Source organism: Panicum virgatum, chromosome 8K (genome assembly GCF_016808335.1).
Source record: "Panicum virgatum strain AP13 chromosome 8K, P.virgatum_v5, whole genome shotgun sequence".
NCBI classification, from domain to species: Eukaryota; Viridiplantae; Streptophyta; class Magnoliopsida; order Poales; family Poaceae; genus Panicum; species Panicum virgatum.
Genome location: NC_053143.1, coordinates 40,046,713 through 40,062,850, shown reverse-complemented (window position 1 = coordinate 40,062,850; position 16,138 = coordinate 40,046,713). Strand labels below are relative to the sequence as shown.

The 16,138-nt window shown below is 43.3% G+C and overlaps 1 long non-coding RNA gene and 1 pseudogene across 1 annotated transcript; both read left to right on the top strand.

Moving 5' to 3' along the window:
- Positions 1 to 1,748: 1,748 nt before the first annotated feature.
- On the top strand, positions 1,749 to 3,757 carry LOC120646309. Its single transcript, XR_005664373.1, has 4 exons — positions 1,749 to 2,200; positions 2,513 to 2,574; positions 2,934 to 2,989; positions 3,582 to 3,757. It is a non-coding gene; the product is annotated as an uncharacterized LOC120646309 (long non-coding RNA).
- A 7,374-nt stretch (positions 3,758 to 11,131) lies between these two features.
- LOC120644646 lies at positions 11,132 to 12,136 on the top strand (annotated as a pseudogene).
- The last annotated feature ends 4,002 nt before the right edge of the window (positions 12,137 to 16,138 follow it).

Genomic DNA, 16,138 nt, shown 5'->3' with positions numbered 1-16,138 from the left:
AATGCATTCAATATTTAGCATTCAGCTTATGAGGGTTTTTTTTTCATGTTGCTTGCAGAGCACTTGGTGGAAGAAATACATAGAAGCTAAAATAATTTTTGTGATAGGCATGGCGCAAGTGCGGCTTACAGTTTATTATTGTGTTGCTGTGAATTAAACACACAAGTAGCTCACATGTTGCTTCTGCTTTTATTGATCCACGTGATTTTTCTTTGGTTTTCCTGGAAGAAACTACTACCTAGCTAGTAATTTATCTCCATGGTCTGTAATTCACTATTTGGTCAAAGTAGTTTGTAATATAGGATTTGCATGGTGTGAATCATTTTGGCCATGTCTTGTCGTCAGGATTACGTTGATGCTAGTCGAGATGGATTAAGCTTATATGGAATATGCTTGTTACCCCAAGGACCATACCGTAACAATTCTGCTATTTTGGATGATGTCTTCATAATATATAGATTAAGCTTGTATGGACTATTATAACTTCTCGCACTTTGTATTTTGTATTCGCTTATCTTCAGATAAAATATTGCTTACATGGACTAGTAAAACCATAATGCATACTGCTTCTCTATTGCAATACACAAATGAATATAAAGCATGCAAGTGCCGACGGACAGGTGATTTAAGTAGCTTCCAAACGGCGGCAGGGTAATCTCCCCTGCGGGGAGTATCGTCCCTATGGATGGAGGGGGATCCCGTCGTCCAAGGAAATTCCCGTGAAGTGCTATCTTCCCTGGTTTAATTATCACCCGCCGCCAAACTAGCCCTAAGAGCCTCATTACACACACACACACACACACATGCCTTTCCTTTGACAATCTCTTTTAAGTTCTCACTGCATTTTTTGCTGAAAAATATTGATAATTTGTCATAAGATATATTCTTTGTCGCGATGCATAGATCATAGATTAATGCAGATGTAGATCTGGATGGATCGGAGACCCATTAGCCCTAGTCTATGGGTCCAACTTAAGGCCCAAGAAGATTAGGGAATAATAGTTTATTATTTTATTTCAAAACTATTTATTTATGAGTTCAAATAAGGAACTATGACCAAATATTAAATATACTAGAATTAATAGTTTAGTAAATAAGAAAAATGTGTTCAGGGAGCATTATTTTAGAAAATGATGTAAAGAAATGACACATATTACATGACATGCATGCTACAATCACTTCATCAGCTCCAATAAGCACAACTCTATGTAGCCTTTCACCTACCAACCATGACCTATATTCATATTCAATTTTCCTAAAGAGCCAAATCTTAGCAATTTTTTTCATTTTAACCTTTTTAAAACTAATATTTTATAAATAACTCCTCCCAAACTAAAATTCCAAGAAGTAGCCCTTTTGGAACAAGTCTTAACAGAGATCAAGACTCCATTAAGCATACTTAGAGCGAATCAATTTTTAGGCATTTTTTTTGCAATCAAATGGATGAGTCCTAAGTGATTATACACACACAGACATACCCTAATAAGTTGTTGATACCAAATCAGATGAGAAGACCGAAAGGGCAGGGCGCTCTACAATGACACCCTCTTTTTTCCGAGCAATATGGGGGGGGGGGGGATCCCCACCTACTAGTAGGGCTAGTTTGAATCCCGGAGGGAACCCGGCCTTTTCCCAGGGCAGCAAACCCGCGCGGAAATCGCCCCGGGCCAAATCACCCCGTCATTTGGAAGCCCACGAGAAGGGGATGTCTGACCCGATCCACGAGTTTTCCACGGGCCAACCCTCCCCACCTCCAGAGGTCGGGCGTCGCTTCCCCGTCGAGGAAAACAAGCGCCGTCGCCTCCTCCGCCTCCGCCCCCATCCTTGGCCTCCGCCTCTGCCTCCAGGAGCTGCTGCCGCTCCTCCTCCGCGTCCGGGCGCCACCACCCTCCGCACCTTCATCCCCGTCGGTCGCTCCGCCTCCATCGCTCGGCCTCTCTGTCGCTGCGCCGCTCGAGTCCCCATGCGGCTCGCGAGCACCTCCGCCTCCCCATGAGTCCCCGAGTCGAAGGCGCCGCCTACGCCACCCCGTCCTGTCACCGCGGCGTCCGTCTCCCCCAGCTGCCAGTCCTCCACCTCCCTGTCCAAGATTTGGCGCCGCGCCTCCATCCTCCGTCACCTCCACCTCCCGTCCGAGATCAGCAGCACTGCGTAGCTTCTTTTTCTCCTCCACGTCGGTTTCTACTCCTCCGCCAAGAAGGTGTTCCTCTCCTCCTCCTCCTCCTCCTGTCCTCGTGCTAAGGTATGTTGTGGATCCCTACTCCTGTGCTAGATCCGGGAAAGATCAAGGAGGAGCTGCAGGCATAGCCCAAGGAATGCGAGCTATTTTGCTTTTGTTTATTCATTAGTGAAATGCAGAGTTGTGCCTCATTCATGAAATACAAAGCTCTTGTTTTTGCCAATTAATGCTTTTAAGTACTTTTGAGACTAGCTAATGCTGCCTTACCATTATTTGTAATAGCCTATCTCATTGCCATGTTGTGGTTCTAAGTTTGGCATCTTGTCCATGCAGGTTTGAAAAATGTTCGTGTTTGCATCAAGGAGGTTGATCTCGCTACTTTACCTGCAGATGAGGTTTGTGCTGTAAAGTGCATTACTGTCTGTAATTTTCTTTTGAGTTTTGTCACTGGTCTTCTTTTACTATCCTTGTTCTAGCTTTATTAAGACTTGCTAATATAGGCTCAGGAATGTTTCCTCCATGGCTCCATCGTGGCAGTTTGGGCCATTTTGGGATGTCTTGTGCTGACTCTAGGCAGGTCTTCATATAATTGTCTCCTCTGATTGCAAGAGGAGATGAGTAGTAGTAGAATCCAAAGAAGGGTTTACGAGTTGCTGCCCAAAGCTGCAAGTGCACGGAGGGACAACAATTGCGATGACCATTTTCTTGTTGAGCCTTCTGTTAAATATTTTTATTTGTTATATAGTTGATGAAGTAACTGGGAAGCAGGTGGCAGTAGGAACTGGTGGAGTTTGAAGACCTAAAATATGGGTAAGTGCTTTGGCTCATGGTTATGCTTTCCTGTTTTTATGACTACTTATCTGTAGAGTTTCAAATATCCATCTAATATATGCTCTGTTCTTCTTAGCCTGGTCTTGAAAAGTATTGGTTACAAATCCTTGCCTGTACAAGGTTTGCCTTTCGACAAAATCAGAGGGGTGTAAAATTGTTTTCCCCCTCTGCTAATTGGGAGCTTGTATATTATTCTTTCTATTTTTTTTATCCCTCATGAGCATATGCAACTACTAACCTTGTGCTAGTTATCAAATCTAGCCCTTTTTTTTGCTTCATGTCCTGCAGCAACTACTAGTAGAGCAACTACTATTTTTCTTTCTATTTTTCTATATGATGCATTTGTTCCAGAGCTAATTTTGTTTCCTTGTAGAGCACAATGCATAGATTAATCCTTTTGATCTAGTTTATATAGTATGTACTGATTACCTTTGCCATATCTCCTTTACTACGGTATGCCTGCAGCGCTATAGTTTACTACTGTATGCTTGTCTCACCTACTGGTACACCTTACTTTCCTATGGTAATGGGCTTATCAAATTTGTACCGATCCTTTCTTCATGTCATGCAGCAGATACATCAAATTTTTACCTTTCCTATGGTAATGGTGGTGTGAAGACAAAATGTCAAGTACTTCACGAACTGATCACAATGTAGAATGCTCATATTTTGCTAGATTTTGGATGTAAAGATGGATAATTATGATTGTCCGATTTCATAATAAAATATCTATTTGTTGAAGAGACATTTTTTTAATCTTTCATGATCTTGTGATAATGCTGGTATCGGCCATTATATATGAGATATTGTCTTATTCATATTTTCTAATTTTTTTCTTTATTTTCCTGAATTGTTGTGATATTTTATTATTTTCTGAATACCCCTTCCTCCAGTTTCCAAATGGAAACAGGGAAGCAAACCCCAGGGGGGAGGGAAAGCAACGTATGGCAAAATCCCCCTCGAGGGGTTGCTCTCCCTGGGTTCCCCTCTCCTTGCTCCCAAACTAGCCCTTAAACTTGAAAGTTTCTTACATGCATAGCCCCTGGCATTCAAGGAGGGAGTTACATGAGAGGGTTTTAGAAAGAATTAGAGTGTGTGTTTTTTAGATTATGGAAAAGTTCCGGCCATGATCATTCAAAAGTGAATGACTACAACCAAAAAAGTTACAAGAGTTCTTAGACCCTAAACCTCAAAAGAGGAGCTTCACAAATATAAGAAGAAACCTATAAAACTAAGAGAGAAAACTAGAAGACTAAGCTTCAATCTTCTTCGTCGTTCCCGTTTTAATCTTGCAATGCCTTAATGTAGCATCAATCCATTACATCTCACCTACTTAGAAACTTGATGTTCGAATGGTCTGTTGCTTGCTCTCTCATTTTCACATAAACCTTCATCTAGAGCATGGGTATGAGGAAATATCGACATAGCCTCTAGGAAGGCAGTGGCACCAAGAAGTGTCACCGATGCCGACGCCAGCGTATGTCGGAAAAGAATTTCCTCAAATGGTTTCCCGTATCACCCAACATCCACGTACTTGGAGGTTGCGTAGGCATAGCACATCGACAAAGCCTCCAACGAGAAAAGTGCCGCAACAAGCATTAGCATTGTCGGCCAGCAAAAAAAGCCGGGCTAGAATTTCTATCTGTGCTATCCAGAACCACATCCACAAGCCAGCACAAGAAGTCGTTGCCCTGCACGCCGCCGGCTAGACTCCAAGCAGCGCGCCCATAGGAGCTCCATGCCGTCGGCCCTAGAGGGCCGAACTTAGCAACCCAACGGTGAGCGCCCCTGAATCCAGCGCCGCCGCCCCTGGGGGTGGGCGATGCACCCCATCCAGCCGTAGCTCCGACAACCGTCCTCGACGCACTGAAATGCCGCCCCGGTCCTACCGCGGCACCGGCCGCAGCCACCCTATGGGTCGCTGGCGCTCAGATCCGGCCACCGGATTGTTGGAGACGAGCCGGATCAGCCGCCCCAAAGGCCTGCCGACCGCCGCCGCTGCCATTGAGAGAGCTTGTAGCTCTGCCGCCGCTGACGAGAAAATGGAGTAGCTGGCCCGGTAGATGCAAGATCCGGCCGGATATGGAGTGGATCTAGCCGCCGGCAGCCCGCTGGACCGAGTGCTGCTGCCGGCCAGCTGGAACCCGCCGGCCATGGGCCATGGCTGTCTTCTTGATAGAGGAAGCAGTTCAAGGGAGGGAGGGAAACTATGGGAGGGGACCCACCGCCGCTGTCCTTGTGCACGCATGTGATTCCGGCTATGCGCTCCGGCGGCGGCGAGGTGGTGGGAGGTGAGCGGGAGGAGCTAGAGTTGGGCGGCGGCAGTCTGCCCGAGTCGCCCTTTCTTAGAGAGTGTGTGTGTGGGTGGGGGGGGGGGGTTAGTTTTAGGGGGAGGTACGGAGGGTGAGCCAGGCTCGCCATTCCTGTATTGCTTGCGAGTGCTTCTTGTATCTGCTCGTCCAGGCGTCGATGTCCTTGGCGACATGGTTGAGGATATCAAGAGAGGTAGAGTCGGCCTGATCGAAAATAATAGCGTTCCTGGCCTTCCTTATGTGCCAGAGGATCAGGAGGAAAAAATCAACATGAACAGCCACTACTACAAAAATGATTTTTAGGGGCGGGTAAAAATGTATTTTTAGGGGCGGATGTGGTACCCGCCCCTAGTTTTCGCAGCTAAAAATGTCATTTTCAGGGGAGGGTAGTGCACCCGCCCCTAAAATTAATTTTCAGGGGCGGGTCACGGCGTGGCCCGTCCCTAAAAATTGATTTCTAGAGGCGGGTCATGTCATGGCCCGCCCCTACAAATCCATGTCCAGAAAATCAAAAAAGTCCAAAAAAATCGAAAACAACAAAATAAAAAAGAAAAAAAATATTCTAGCCAACCAGACCTGTAGTGTCAAGCTATGATTTTTTTGACGAAATATACACACTTGCATCACCTGAGATTCGAACCGCTTACCTCCAACCCCGCGCGTTCCTTACTTACAACTACACTACACAGCCACTTGTGACTCTATGGGGTATGTTATAATTTTATATTAATTCAGAAATTAATTGTAGGTCATCACCCGCCCCTACAAATACATTTCTAGGGGCGGGTGACGCCATCACCCGCCCCTAAAACTATTTTTCTGTTTTATCTAAAAATTCATTTAATTGTTTACATATAGCAAAACAAATTAAAAAAATGTGAAACTTTTACACTATGGTTATTGTAAACTATAGAAACAAAAAAATATGCCAAGTATATTTTAGTGTATATAAATGTTAAGATTCTCTAATATAGTTATATCTATTAGAGAACTTATACTAATTTTTTGGACCATTAGATGACCTCAAATGAAAAAGTTATCAACTACAAAGTTTTAGGTCTCGTCATTTTCTATAATTTTGATATAAGTTTGACTTCATCCGAGATCATATGAAAAAGTTATGAATTTTTTTTGTATGGAACCATTTGTAGGGGCGGGCCATGCCATCACCCGCCCCTAAAAATGCATTTGTATGGACGGGTGAGGCCATGACCCGTCCCTACAAATGCCACCATTTTTAGGGGTGGTTCATGGCGTCACCCGCCCCTAAAAAATGCTTTTAGGGGTGGGTCAGATGCTATAGTAATCCCGCTCGATTTGTAGTAATGGATGATATTTTGGTCCGCTCCTAAAAAAAAGTTGAGGCGTTCCTACAAATCGTTTTCGTAGTAGCGAGCGTCAGGGAGGGAGATTCCGGCTCCGATATGTCCCATGGGCGTCGCACCATATCGCAGTGCACGAAAGACATCGCACTATACCACAGCCCCGCTACACCAACTGATGGTCCGTCGGTAAAAGCCGTTGTACCGACAGACCATCAGTCGATATAGATGTGTGCCAACAGCACACATCTGTCGTTGTAAGTGGCGTCGGTATAAGTTTTGCCGACGGATGCACTTTTACCGACTGATCGTCCGACACTCTACTTTGTGTGAATTAAAAAAAATACTGATGTACAAATGCCACATTGAACTTCAATGATTCATTCATCATAAAAATTTCATTTATAAAATACACAACTTAAACGTACATCTTCCTCACAAATTATCATTTAGTGCAACAAACATACCAACTAATAACATATTTGACAAGCTGTTTACAATAGCTCATAAAGATGAGCTTGCCTTCTATATTTCATCTAGAGGAACAGGATTAGCTCAAAACCATAGCTCGTAGTGTTTGGTGCTAATGCTGGAATGGTGAAGACTTCAATTCACTTTAAAGAACAAAAAGATAACTCCTAACTGACCTCATCTACTAGCTTCTGCGGAGAGCTGTGCCACTTCTAAGGAACTTAGCCCATTCGCCTTGCCCATAGCTCCCATCCCCTCTTCCAGACAAACCAGTTCGGCAGAGCTGTGCCACTCTACTAACCATGAGAACAAACATGGTAGCTCTGTTGTTCATTGGGGAAACCATATTAAGGATATAAAATGAAAAAAAAAGCTATGAAGAACTGCAAGCATCAGAAAATTAATTGTAATCAGTGAAACATAGCTATAGTTTCTAAAGGCAACAGATTCTAGCTCATAAGAGTTTCTGAATTTCATATAATTTAGATTGCAATAAACTGAGTCATTGTATTCTCGGTCATATATCTTTCATCAATAAGAAGATATTGAACTCTACTTGAATTAAACAAGACAATACAAATTGCTCCGACAGTGAGCACATTTCCTAAAATTTCACCCTTTTGTGCATGCCGATTTTATTTTTTAGTCCTTTAGGCACAGATCCACTACTTCACCAGAAATTTCAGTTCAATAGAATGATAAAAAGAAAGGAATACCGGTAGATACTTCCTACATGGTTAATCAAATACATTGAGATGTAAAGGAAATGTTCAACCGGTGCCTGAGAAAAAAAATCCATTAGGAGGGAACACTATGGAAACAATTGATGCACATAATCTGTAGCGTTCTCATATACATGAGAAGGGAACATGAGAAGGGAGGAGGGATGGGGACAATACCTCAGCAATGGTGGATCTGTGAACGAAAATTAACAATAAAATGACAATTTATCAAGGAGGTGCAAACATAAGTCACCAACCACGAACACACCTGAACTTTCTATTCCATACTGTTGCAAAATTTCAGTTCAGCATGATTGGTAACGTGTATGCACCCTTCACTTATAAATGATACAGAACCACATGTACTTTTCATTATTGAAAATCCATATGTAATAACCTGATATTCCCTGAAATAAAAAAGATGATACCTTAATTACCTATGTCACTGAAATTGCGAGTCAATAAGTAGCTAATGGGACTCTGATTGAAGAACTGGAAATTAGCATAACAAAGCACGAGCATTTTTCAGATCTACTTATATTGAATAAATTCCCATCTAATGATAAGGGATAAGTTGGAGAAAGACTCGGAACAATGCCAAGTTTAGAAATCTAGAACGCATCAACTCAGATCTAGTTCACTTGTACTAGGAGCAACCCACGAGCAAAGACCACATACCCTAAAATAAGCAGATGAATATACTCTAAAATAAGGAGGCAAGAACGGAGGCGGCATTGAGTTGCAGGGTTGTTGGGAATTCCTTCACCGCAGACACCCCAAACCTAGATTATCCAACCAATCAACATCAGGGGTTTTTTTACCGACCAGTGAGGTCAAACCGCCGCCACCCGGTTCCGGTTTACCGGTCCGGTTTGACCGTTACCGGTTTAAACCGGCCAAATTCAAATTTCAAACCAAAACTCGCAGTTCAAACGGTTTCTACCGGTTAGCCGACCGATTAGACCGGTAAACCGGTCCGGTTTGAGTGGTAACAGGCCAAATTCAAATTTTTTTCTTTTTTGGTTTAAATTCAAATGCCCGCAAAGTATACTAAATGAATGTTTGTATAATATGTTTTAGCCTAAGTGAACCCTCCAACCCTCTTTTGTACTACTTTTACATTAATACAATGTATAACATGTTTTATATTGTATTTGTATACTTTTGTATGCATGCTTTTTTTCGTTTAACTTCAAATGCTCACTAAGTATACTAAATGAATGAATATTTGAAAAAATTTGACACCATTAGATTCATCGCAACTTGAAGTATTTTAGGAATTTTTTGGAATTTTTTTATTTTTTTGAATTTAAATTTGAATTTTAAATTTGGGCCGGTTTGAAACCGTTCCAAATCGGAACTGGTCCGGACCGGTTTGACCGGTTACCGCGGTAACCGGACCGGTTCCGGTCGGTTTTTTTAACCCTGGTGGGAGCGGAGGCCGGGAATATTGAAGACCAGGATTTTTTTAAACCTGGTGGTTTGTTCCCTTGTTTTTCTGTTTGAGACCACAGCTTCATAAGTGGGCCGTGCTGGGGCAAAGTTTTGCTCGCAACTGGGCTGTGGTTGAGCGCGGAGAAAGAAAAAAAGAGCCTGGTCTGTATACGGCGACGGACAATTGGCCCCAACTATATACTGACTGATATACAGTTGGAGTAACCTGATATACCGACTGAAGGTCCGCGGGTGATCTATACCGACTAACAGTTCGACAGTGATTTTATACTTTAAGCTACCCACATCTGTTGGTATTTTGGTGTTGCGGTATAGTGTCGACACCCTCGTCAAGTCAAATTGGTTGTACACTGACCGCTGCTACTTAATTTTGGGAAAGGCTTTCTGAACACATCCAACATCACATTATCAGATGCCAATTAAGTCCTGTTCCCTGCTGTTTGTGCGTAGCTGCTGCATAGGTTCAAAAGAGGCGGAACCATATTATATTTACCGGGGGGCACCCATTCTTCTGGGCTTGTTTGTTTCTAGAGACTTTTTTTAAGTCTCTGTCACATCGAAAGGAATCTTACTATTTTGGAATATCAAATAAAATCTATTTATAAATTTTTTATTAATAGCTGAGTGCTAATTCGCGAGACGAATCTAATGAGCCTAATTAATTCATAATTTACTACAGTGATGCTACAGTAACCATCCGCTAATCGTGGATTAATATACATCATTAGATTTGTCTCGTAGTTTAGCCCTAGAGTTCTGCAGTTAGTTTTATAATTAATCTTTATTTGATATTTCTAAATACTAAAATTCTCTTTTATTTGACATAGACTAAAGTTTAGCCTCTCAAACCAAACAACCCCTCAGTGTTGTCCTTGTGCTTATCCACCGTGCGGGCATCATATTCACCAATTATATTGTTAGTGTTGATGCAGAAATCTTCTCTTTTTCTTTTGTTCCCGCTGAAAAGTAGATGCATGCATGGATGGATCAAGTTGTAAAAATTAAACTAGCTATATAGTAGTAAAAACGTTTTGGCACTAATTTTTCCCACTTGCAATGAACAGCCCTTTCGGTTAGAATCTTATCATGCCTCTTAGGCTTCACGGTGAATTCTCTTATTGGGCCCTAAGTTCATTTTCAGGCACGAGTGCAAATGATTACTATTTTATGTCAATGGAGAATATCAAGCACTACTGGAGAACGCCCTTTTTGTCCCGATTCTCAACTCCCTTTGGTCCCAATTTGTCAACCGAGATCGGGAGTCCAGGACTAATGATCCTCACCTTTAGTTCCGGGTCAAATAACCAGGACTAAAGCCCCTGCGCAAGGTACAAAATATTATGCACAATCCAAGAATCAAACTCAAGATTCTTGCCTCGCGTGTAGTTTTTTTGCCACCCCACCTACACAACACATATGACTTTAGAAGAGATGCTTTTCTTTTAAATTAACCAGTGAAAGACCCTTTAGTCCCGATTGGTTGGTCCGGGTTGGAATCACCAACGGGGACCAAAGGGTCATCCTTTAGTCCCAACTAGTGTTACACCCGGGACGAAAAGTCCAGGACCTTTTGGTCCCTGCCACCCCCTAGCCGTTGGACTCAGGATTAAAGAGAGCTTTAGTCCCGGGTCCAATGGTGGTCGGGACTAATGTGTTGGACCAAAGACCTTTTCTGTAGTAGTGAAGTGAGCATTACCATTTTTTGTTTAATTTAATACCATTTCACTGCTGAATCGAATGCCATTACTTTTGACAATGTTAAAAATGTTCTTTTCACGGGCGAGAACAAAATTCTTCATGCGTGTATAAATAGAGGCATGGCGATCCTCGGTTCCAAGCAAGACACTGAGAACTAATCCAGTTCCAGTATTAGTTTTGCAGTGTGTAACACCTAATTCAGGGCATGGCACACTTCAAGATGTCAAGGGATGCTCAGGAGCGGGAAGAAGGTATCACTTATAAAAGAATCTTCAAGGACCTAGAAACCATGCGGGTCTCACCGCCGCCTGACTGCAGTGCAGGTGAGATGAACGACCAGATGTACATACAGGTTCAGAAAGAAAACCAAAATTCAAATTAAAATGTTGCAAATTCTGCTAGCTGTAGATAGTTGAATTTTATTTTATTTTTTCTTTTTGCAGGCCTTGTTTCTGATGACCTGTTCCACTGGAGAGCGACCATCCATGGCCCCTCGGACAGCCCCTACGCGGGGGGCGTGTTTCACCTCACCATGGATTTCCCTCGAAATTATCCGAACAATCCTCCCAAGGTATATACTTATATACCCCCGTGCTTCAAATTGTAATTTGGTTTGGCATATTTAGATATATAGTTTTACATTTTAAAAAATTATATATCTAAATATGCAAAATTGACTTACGATTTGGAACGGAGGAAGTATATGCTCATCTCAGACTGAAAATAGAAATTTCAATATAATGAAAATGACTTAGCCGATAGACGATGAAATTTGCAACTGATCCTATTGGCCAAGACAAAATATGTATATAACGAAAATATGGATTGTGCAGGTGACCTTCAAGACTAAGGTGTACCACCCCAACATCAACAAAGCGACAACGGCTCCGTCTTCCTGGACATCCTCCGGGATAATTGGACCCCGGCCCTGTCCGCTTCAACGATTCTGCTGTCCATCTGCGCGCTGCTGACGGACCCCAACGCGGAAAAACCGCTGGTGCAGGAGATTGGGGACATGTACAAGAAGGACCCAAAGAGGTACAACGCCATCGCCAAGAAGTGGACGAAGGATTACGCCATGAAATAGCTCGAAGCTCCTATATAATGCCCACGTATGTGCCGTGCATGGGACACCATGTGCGTGTGTGTGTCTCTCTCTCTCTCTCTCTCTCTCTATATATATATATATATATATATATATATATATATATATATATATATATATACCACCATAAATAACAGCAGACTGAACTGTAAAATCACCGGATGCTCGATCACGTACGTGCTCGGATGCACTCCAGTCTATACCGCAACGACTTGCTATATAGGTTTGTGTTGTGCTTTTCTTTCTTTCTTTCTTTCTTTCTTTCATCTCCACTCCAGGAAAGAAAGAAAACTCATCTATCTACGATATATGATGATCATGGATCAAGGCTTGACCCTCGAATTGGTGTAATAAATGCGATCAAATATATTGGTGTAATAAATGTTATCAAATATACATTGTTGTGTGACTGCTGGAGTGTAACACCCAAAATAAATTTTGTGCGAATTGAAATGTTTTTATCTCAAAAATACCTTTTTCTTTGTTAGAAAAAAAATAATTCTTTTTTTAGGGCTAAAGAAAATAATTCTTTCCCCCTTCTCTTTTTTTTCTCTTTCTTTTTGGCCCAACCTGATTTTCTTTTTTTCTCTTTCTTTTTCATCTTCCTACTAGGCTAGCCCACCTCACTTTCTCCCTCTCCTTTTCTTTTTTCCTTCTGCTCGGCCCACTTCATCTCCCCGGCCCAACTCGCTCCCCCCCTCTCCTCTCCATCTCTCTTTCTCTCACCGCCTGTGGGGCCCGCCTGTCGGACCCCTCTTCAACCTCCAACCACGCCCTCCTCTCCGTGGGGCATGCTCTCCCAGCCGCTCTCCTTCCCGCGGCCTTTTGCCTTCCTCTCCACCTTGCACCCCGCCTTGAATTCTTGCCATCACTACTGCCTCATCCCCTCGCCTCCCCTCTTCCCTCCGCCATAAATGGCCGTTGCCATTATGGCGTTGATGGCTGGCCACCAAGCTCCGCCTATCCCCTCCTCTACCGCCGTTCCCTCTCCCTCGCTCGACCTTTAAATCATGCACCCGAGCCGCTGCTCTTCTCTTTCAAACCCTCCTCCACTGGCCCTCGCTCTTCTCGCTCCTCTGCGCCGCGCCGGTGCCAAGCTGCCAGCCACTCCCTCGATCTGCTGCCGTGCTGTCTCTCCTCGACGACCGACCGACTCCGGAGCTCAACGTCGTCGTGAGAATTGCCGCCGACACTTTTCCCCTTCCTCTCTCGCCCTCTCGCACAGGGGATTCTTCACTGGAATACCCCGCACGCGCCTCGCCACCGATCCGCCGCATGGCCGCGCCATCGACGCCCACCACCACCGCCGGAGCTTTGCGCCGTGGTGAGTAGTCTCCCGGCCCTCTTTTCCCTCTCTCTCTCATGCGCTCTCGCACCGACGATTACTTGCCAGAGTGCGCTGTCCGCTCGCCATCATGGCGCACCTCCTTTCGGCCGCCGCACCACCATCTTGACCTCACCATCGACTTCCTCGTCTCGCACTCTCTCTCCCAAACCTCTCCACACTCGAAACAAGCCCCGAACGACCAAGTTTGGCCAGTCCAGCGATCCGTCGCCTCGCCCGCTCGCTGTTGGTGACCTGCACCACCTCCAGCGCTGCTTGCTCCGCCCCGAGCCACCAGTCACTGCCAAGCTGCGAGCCGAGCCGCCCCCGCTGCACCAGCACCACCTGATCTAGATCCTACTTTCTAGATAGGATCTAGATCGGAGTCAACAGAGCCCATACCGGTCAACTTTGACCATTTTAAAAAATAGCCCCTCTGTTTATCTAGAATCAACCCTCCATCCTGCACAGTTCAAAAGTATTTACAAAAAGGCCCCTTTTCTTCCATTTTAACCCCTCAATTCTTGTAAAATTGAACCCGCCATCTATGGCCCTTCTGTTTTCAACTTAATTAGGTTCTAGCCCCTATTTTCTTCAGACCTAGCCCTTGTAAGTTCTGTTTATTCGCAATTAATCCCCTAGAACCATGTTTTAGCTATATCTTTCTCGTTTTAACTCTATTTTCAGTGATTCTTGTGCTCATGCGATCCTTGCAATGCGTACAATATCTTTATCACCATATCCTTCTTTGGTTGTGCTGTTTGTTGTGTTGTTTCTTATTTGTTGTATGTTTTTACTTATGTGATCATGTAGATAACATGTCGTTCGAGGGAAATCAAGAATGAGGAAGAGAATCAGTAGTTTGACAAGGAAGGCAAGTGGACTTCTTCCCCTACGTACTCTGTTTTGTCCCAATAATAGCATGATAATTCACTTTAATTTATTATTGTATTGCATAAACTTGATGGGACACTTATTAAGGATTTACCTACTCTTTTACTCCTGAAACCCTGAACACTGGATTTGATTATATGTACGGTAGAAATGCTCAGCTGCTTTATCTTGGGATGGTCATGTTAATCTTTGGAATAATAAAAATGACTTTGTTTATGTTGTTGTTATGGATAATTACAAGATCACTTGATTTAATGGAATATGGAGAACCACCCAAGAAGACAGTGCAACCACAACACCACATGGCTCTGGTCTTGGCTAATTAATTAGAAACACCAACTTATGATGATCTTATCAAAAGGGCAGTAGGGGAAGTATCGACGGGGCATAGCTCAGTCCTCTTGAGGCTTGGATAAGTGGTCCTTTTTAAGGCACTTCCTCGTGAGGGAGAGTTATGACCACTTTGACTAGAAACCTTAGCAGATTGTCATATGTTGGTGAATCTTTGTAAAGTCCTCATAGTGAATCCCTTGCCACTCACCAAAGGAAGTGTTTAAGAGGCTAGCTACCTCGGGTAAATAAGAGAGACATAAATTATGGGTAAAGTGTACAACCTATGCAGAGTGTAAAACTGATGTATCAGCCATGCTCATGGTTAAGAGCGGCTTGAACCCTCACATGATAATCAAACTTAAATAATAATTAATATGTGATACCTTGGTTTTGTTTTGATGATATATCCTTTATGCTTAGGTGGGATGGTATAAACTTATACCTAGTAAATAGGTGCTTGCTAATAAAATATGACCAATTAAAAATGCTAACTATTATAAACTACAGCCTCTCTTGACGGCATTGCATTCTTCTCTCACTTGCGGAGTTCCAACCATAAGTCTCTCTTGATGGCCTTGCATTCTTCTCTCACTTGGTGAGTTCCAACCATTAGTGTACTCCGTCTTGCCTAATTGCTGCTCAGAAGAGAACATCAAGTGGAGAACCATTACGACTTCGAGAAGTTCTAGCAAGACGTTTATCGTTGTTTTACCATCACATCTACCTAGGGATACATACCCTTAGGTAGATGGATGATCGTTGGAAGACACCGAGATCAAGAGCACGATGGTACAAGCAACACAAGGACTTAGACAGGTTTGGGCCGACGAATGCGTAATACCCTACGTCATGTTGGGTGGTTTGTATTGCCTTGAATGTAGATGGGTGCGTATGCGCTAGGTATGGGGCATCCTATCTGCTCTCTACCCCTAGAGGTGTCCTTGCCTGCCCTTATATAGGCTGGGGAGGCAAGGTTACAAGGAAACACTAGATCAGTATGAGCTTAAGAGTCTGCACCGTGTACTACTCGGGTGGTTTCTTTCTATACCGACTAGTTCTGAACCGTGCCACATCAGGTATTCTGTGGCCACACCAGTTAACTGCATGTGGAAGAAGACGTTGACGAAGACTTCATTTAGGATATCGGTGTAACGCTTATAAACTATTGGAGTGTAATAAAGTTATTTACTCTTTTTTTCTTATTTTTTGAACACTGTCTTTTGATATATTAACTTATAATGTCTATCATATGTGTGCAAATATAATCCTGATGCACAAATGAGATGCATTCCATTTTGTTCTTAAAAACGAGTGTGACAGTGACCTTGTTGTTGCTACTAAGATGTTGCTACACTACTAGAAAGTGGCTCATTCGTCCACTAGAATTTAGTACCAATTGCTATAGAACCGGTACTAATGCGATATTTAGTATTGATTCTACACCATAGTCCCCTTAGGGCCTTTTAGTACCGGTTGGAGCCACCGATCGGTA